The sequence below is a fragment of the Salvelinus sp. IW2-2015 genome, unplaced genomic scaffold, assembly GCF_002910315.2.
Source record: "Salvelinus sp. IW2-2015 unplaced genomic scaffold, ASM291031v2 Un_scaffold1865, whole genome shotgun sequence".
Lineage (NCBI taxonomy): Eukaryota > Metazoa > Chordata > Actinopteri > Salmoniformes > Salmonidae > Salvelinus > Salvelinus sp. IW2-2015.
Window position 1 is genome coordinate 129,586 of NW_019943229.1, and position 6,572 is coordinate 136,157.

The 6,572-nt window shown below is 44.9% G+C and overlaps 1 long non-coding RNA gene across 1 annotated transcript; it reads left to right on the forward strand.

Moving 5' to 3' along the window:
* Positions 1-833: 833 nt before the first annotated feature.
* On the forward strand, positions 834-1,906 carry LOC112072254 (uncharacterized). Its single transcript, XR_011476142.1, has 3 exons — positions 834-1,245; positions 1,579-1,701; positions 1,820-1,906. It is a non-coding gene; the product is annotated as an uncharacterized lncRNA (long non-coding RNA).
* Positions 1,907-6,572: the final 4,666 nt, after the last annotated feature.

Consider the following 6,572-nt stretch of genomic DNA (forward strand, 5'->3'; position numbering starts at 1 on the left):
CAACTAATTTAGGAAGAAGCAGTCAGCTGGTATTCTGTCTATAATGGAGTGGCCAGCACAGTCACCGGATCTCAACCCTATTGAGCTGTTGTAGGAGCAGTTTGACCGTATGGTACGTAAGTATGGTACGTATGAAGTGGCCATCAAGCCAATCCAATTTGTGGGAGGTGCTTAGGAAGCATGGGGTGAAATCTCTTCAGATTACCTCAACAAATTGACACACGGAGATGCCAAAGCGTCTACCAAGGTTTGAAGTTGCTCCTGGAAAATTGAGGGATTATTTGATGAAGGCAAAGGACACAATTATTATTTCAATTAAAAATCATTATTTATAACCTTGTCAACGTCTTGACTATATTTCCTATTCATTTTGCAGCTCATTTCATGTATGTTTTCATGGAAAACAAGGACATTTCTAAYTGACCCCAAACTTTTGAACGGTAGTGTATTTTACTGAAGGGAGGGCCATCCATTTTCATTTCTGAGAGATKCGATTTTCTCCATGTATCACTRATTATAAATAACGMWGAGTCCCTAAAATGTGACAGGATGTGCTCTTATAATCCATAGGATTAAGTGAAATCGTTTTAAATTCCTTGCAATTTAACCTTTATTCTAAATCAAAATTGTGAGAAGCAGKCGATTTACGTCCTAAAATCTCTCCTATTAAAAGCGTTTCCTGATGAGACAGTGGTCACTTGTGGTTTTCTACCTCACCAGACTTCACGCTTTTTACGCGCACCAGCTACAGTAGATATCTGACTCCTTCATCCTCGCAGGGGGGTCCAACGTCAGAGTAGTGTTTAAAACGCAGATTATTCCTTGGGCATGGGGTTTCAGTGTAATGCATTTTGACTTGAGTTATTGGTTTTATCCAGCGCTCTGTCTTGTATTCTGCACCATGGCGAACTCTTAAACGCTGTACCGTTGGCTACTACGGTGTATTTATTCTGCCTGCCCCAAATCTGACAAAGATCTAACCCTTCGAAGGGTTTCAAACTCACTTCTTTTTTTTTTTTTATCAACGAAAGCCGACAGCAACTAGCGCTTTGGAACTCTGTGGAGACGCCATTTGGCAATGACATCGCTCCCGTGCGCTCTGTGCATAATATGGATATGTCTGGTCTGTCATTCGACGGGAACGGGATTTATTTACCAGTTTCCCGGAGTGACTGGTCAAAGCGTCAACTCGAAGCAGAGCGCGACCACAGGTTCACCAGGCAGCGGATCGAAAATTCACCTCAGGTGAGCACACCATGACGCACGGAGAGAATCCATTGTGAGGATGGCCAGAATTTGCCAAAATGAAACATAATTTATTTACAATGTCACCATTGATAGAGAAATGTTTAATGTATGACTAAAACTGTTGATTATCAGCTCTGGTATCAGATTTCTGGGGGGYAAAGGGTAAGAGCTGATGCTTGCTGTTATTGTAGGATTTACATCTCCTATAGTGGATGAAGGGACGTATAAAATATATACAGGAGACGTTTTTAGAGTATTTAACAACCTTACATTGTGACCTGTGTTAGATGGTATGATAACAAGATCCATATGGTCTGTATGTGATTACAGGAACTGGTGCCAGTACACTGTGTTGAGGACAGTGAAGTGCCAGGTGCACAATGGGACAGAGACCACGGTYCAGAGAGTGTTCCAAYGCTGCCGTTGGCCAGGACCCTGCTCCAAACTCATCAGGTAGGACTGGACCAGACAACCCCAGAGTACTGTTTTGATATAAATGCCATCTTATAGTGTATATAGTAGCAATAGTTCACGTGAAGATGTTCCTGTGTTGACCCTGTCCCTCCGTCAGCTACAGGACCGTGGTCAGGCCGTCTTACAAGGTGGCCTATCGGCAGGTCACAGCTCGGGAGTGGAGGTGCTGTCCTGGGTTTGTAGGAGAAGAATGTCGAGAAGGTGAGAAATCACACTCATAATCATGCCCTCTGTCTTTCCTCACCCTAATGTAGACCCATATAACCCTCTGTCTTTCCTCACCCTAATGTTTGGAAACCTGTTTAGATGTCATGTATAACAAGCATCCATGATGGTCTGTATGTGATTACAGGAACTGGTGCCAGTACACTGTGTTGAGGACAGTGAAGTGCCAGGTGCAAATGGGACAGAGACCACGGTACAGAGATGTGTTCCAAAGCTGCCGTTGGCCAGGACCTCGCTCCAAACTCATCAGGTAGGACTGGACCAGACAACCCCAGAGTACTGTTTTGATATAAATGCCATCTTATAGTGTATATAGTAGCATAGTTCAGTGAAGATGTTCCTGTGTTGACCCTGTCCTCCGTCAGCTACAGGACCGTGGTCAGGGCCGTCTTACAAGGTGGCCTATCGGCAGGTCACAGCTCGGGAGTGGAGGTGTGTCCTGGGTTTGTAGGGAGAAATGTCGAGAAGGTGAGAAATCACACTCATAATCATGCCCTCTGTCTTTCCTACCCTAATGTAGACCCATATAACCCTCTGTCTTTCCTCACCGTGTCTAATGTTCCCATATAACCCTCTGTCTTTCCTCACCCTAATGTAGACCCATATATAACCCTCTGTCTTTCCTCACCTAATGTAGACCCATATAACCCTCTGTCTTTCCTCAGCCTAATATCAACCCTATAACCCTCTGTCTTTCCTCACCCTAATGTAGACCCATATAACCCTCTGTCTTTCCTCACCCTAATGTTCCATATAACCCTCTGTTTCTCCTCACCCTAATGTAGACCCATATAACCCTCTGTCTTTCCTCACCCTAATGTAGACCCATATACCCTCTGTCTTTCCTCAGCCTAATATAAACCATTAACCCTCTGTCTTTTCTTTCACCCTAAATGTAAACCCTATAAACCCTCTGTCTTTCCTCACATAATAATAAACCCATATAACCCTCTGTCTTTCCTCACCCTAATGTAAACCATATAACCCTCTGTCTTTCTCACCCTAATGTAAACCCATATAACCCTCTGTCTTTCCTCACCTAATGTAAACCCATATAACCCTATGCTTTCCTCACCTCTAATTAAACCCATATAACCCTCTGTCTTTCCTCACCTAATGTCCCAATATAACCCTCTGTCTTTCCTCACCCTAATGTAACCCATTAACCCTCTGTCTTTCCTCACCCTAATGTAAATCCCATATTACCCTATGTCTTTCCTTCACCCTAATATAACAACCCATAAACCTCTCCTGTCTTTCCTCACCCCATAATGTGATCCCATATAACCCTCCTGTTTTTCCTCACCCTAATGAACCATATAACCTCTGTCTTTCCTCACCCTAATGTTCCCATATAACCCTCTGTCTTTCCTCACCCTAATATAAACCCATATAACCCTCTGTCTTTCCTCACCCTAATATAAACCCATATAACCCTCTGTCTTTACCTACACCCTAATGTAAACCCATATAACCCTCTGTCTTTCCTCACCTAATGTAACCACATAAACCCTCTATCTTTCCTCACCCTAATGTAGACCCATATAACCCTCTGTCTTTCCTCACCCTAATGTAACCCATATAACCCTCTGTCTTTCCCTCACTCCTAAATAAAACCATATAACCCTCTGTCTTTCCTCACCCTAATGTAAACCATATACCCTCTGTCTTTCCTCACCCTAATGTAAACCATATAATCAGATGATGAAGTGGTAAACAAAAAGTAGGTGGGTAAACTCTGACTGCGGTCACAGTGGAAAATGTAACGCTTCCTATACTTTCAAATGCATTCTTTTCCTCTCCAAAAAGCCTTATAAACTGTGTTTACTTGGCGTTTTACCCTCCCTACACCACTGGTTATAATCCTCTACCTTTTCTCCATGTCCTCAGGCGATCATGCTTAGTTCGGCAAAGCATACATTCTAAATATACTGTATGTATTTGGTCAGTGAAATGGTTTAATATATCTGAGGGAGGTTCTTTTTAAAGGTGTTTCGCTAGTTGCTGTCGTGCGGAACTGTAACAGACTCACACTTGACATTCGTATGGTGAGGAGAGGAATAAGTACATAGGGCCTGTTACCTGGCACATGAGGGTAGAAAATAGTACCGTGGGAAGTACTGTAGTTATTGATCAACTGCTGGTTGAGATACTGCTGACAGTACATTATGTGCTGGTGAGATAGCTGCTACAGTGATTTCTGTGCTGGTTGAGAAGCTGCACAGTACATTCTGTGGCTGGTTTGATATTACTACTAACAGTAATTACTGTGCTGGTTGAGATACTGCTACAGTACATTACTGTGGCTGGTTGAGATACTTCTACAGTACATTACTGTGCTGGGTTGAGTTCCTATCTGCGTACAATGCAAAGTACAATTACATGTGCTGAGTCATGCAGATACTACTAACAGTACATCTCATGGTGCTGGTTGAGATACTCTACAGTAACATTACTGTGCTGGTTTGAGATACTGCTACAGTACATTACTGTGGCTGGTTGAGATACTGCTACAGTACATTACTGTGCTGGTTGAGATACTGCTCACAGTACATTACTGTGCTGGTTGAGATACTGCTACAGTACATTACTGTGCTGGTTGAGATTACTGCTACAGTACATTACTGTGCTGGTTGAGATACTGCTACGTACATACTGTGCTGGTTGAGATACTGCTACAGTACTGTAGGTTTGGGAACTTCAGGTGTGTTGAATTAAAGGTTGGGACTAAGGAGCCTGTTTTTGATTACATTTAGGAACAATGTTCCACACTAATAAAAAAAAAGGGGGGGGAAGGGGAATTGAAAGGGCTGCCGAGGCTCTGTAGTTGTATAATACATATCAGGCTTTAATCAAAGATGCTTTTGTGTCTGAGAGGAGAGAGAAGAGAGAGAGAGAGAGGGAGGCGTCAGCTATTGTAGGCGCAGGAGAATTTGCCAAATGAAACATAATTTATTTCCAATGTCACCATTGTAGAGAAATGTTTAATGTATGACTAAAACTGTTGATTATCAGCTTGGTATCAGATTTCTGGGGGAAAAAGGGTAAGAGCTGATGCTTGCTGTTATTGTAGGATTTACATCTCCTATAGTGGATGAAGGGATGTATAAAATATATACAGGAGAACGTTTTTAGAGTATTTGACAACCTTACATTGTGACCTGTGTTAGATGTTATGATAACAAGATGCGTATGGTCTGTCTGTGATTACAGGATCTGGTCAGTAGGAGCAAGAGATGTTTCTCTTACTCTCCCCCTCTCCCCATCCCTCCCCCATATTTCCCCATTATAAGTGAAGGGGTTGAAAAATAGGCTCTATGAAACATATAAAAGCGAGGGTAGAGAGTCTTGTAAAAGCGTGTGGCCTTGGGGAGGACGGGGCACGCAAACCGCAGGCTCCCAGTCCAGTAAAGAGAGAGGTTGGACTGGGGGACCCACTAGAGATCCCAGCCAGTAAAGAGAGGTTGGACTGGGGGAACCACTAGAGGCTCCCAGTCCAGTAAAGAGATAGGTTGGACTGGGGGGACCACTAGAGGCTCCCAGTCCAGTAAAGAGATAGGTTGGACTGGGGGACCACTAGAGGCTCCAGTCCAGTAAAGAGATAGGTTGGACTGGGGGGAACACTAGAGGCTCCCAGTCCAGTAAAGAGATAGGTTGGACTGGGGGGAACCATAAGAGACTCCTGCCCAGTAAAGAGAGAGTTGGACTGGGGGAACCACTAGAGACTCCAGTCCAGTAAAGAGGTAGGTTGGACTGGGGGGAACCACTAGAGACTCCCAGCCCAGTAAAGAGATAGGTTGACTGGGGGAACCACTAGAGACTCCCAGTCCAGTAAAGAGATAGGTTGACTGGGGGGAACCACTAGAGGCTCCCAGTCCAGTAAAGAGTAGTTGGACTGGGGGACCACTAGAGACTCCCTGCCCAGTAAAGAGATAGGTTGGACTGGGGGACACCACTAGAGACTCCCAGTCCAGTAAAGAGATAGGTTGACTGGGGGACCTATAGAACCCCCAGTAAAGAGATAGGTTGGACTGGGGGAACCATAGAGATCCCTGCCCAGTAAAGAGATAGGTTGGACTGGGGGAACCACTAAGACGACCAGTCCAGTAAAGAGATAGGTTGGACTGGGGGAACCACTAGAGGCTCCCAGTCCATAAAGAGATAGGTTGGACTGGGGGAACCACTAGAGCTCCCAGTCCAGTAAAGAGATAGGTTGGACTGGGGGAACCACTAGAGACTCCCTGCCAGTAAAGAGATAGGTTGGACTGGGGGAACCACTAGAGACTCCCTGCCCAGTAAAGAGATAGGTTGGACTGGGGGAACCACTAGAGACTCCCTGCCCAGTAAGAGAGATAGGTTGACTGGGGGAACCACTAGAGACTCCCTGCCCAGTAAAGAGATAGGTTGGACTGGGGGAACCACTAGAGATCCCTGCCCAGTAAAGGAATGGTTGGACTGGGGGGAACACTAGAGACTCCTGCCCAGTAAAGAGATGGTTGGACTGGGGGGAACCACTAGAGACTCCCTGCCCAGTAAAGAGATAGGTTGACTGGGGGAACCACTAGAGACTCCCTGCCCAGTAAGAGAATGGGTTGGACTGTTGGGGGAACGCACTAAGATCCTGC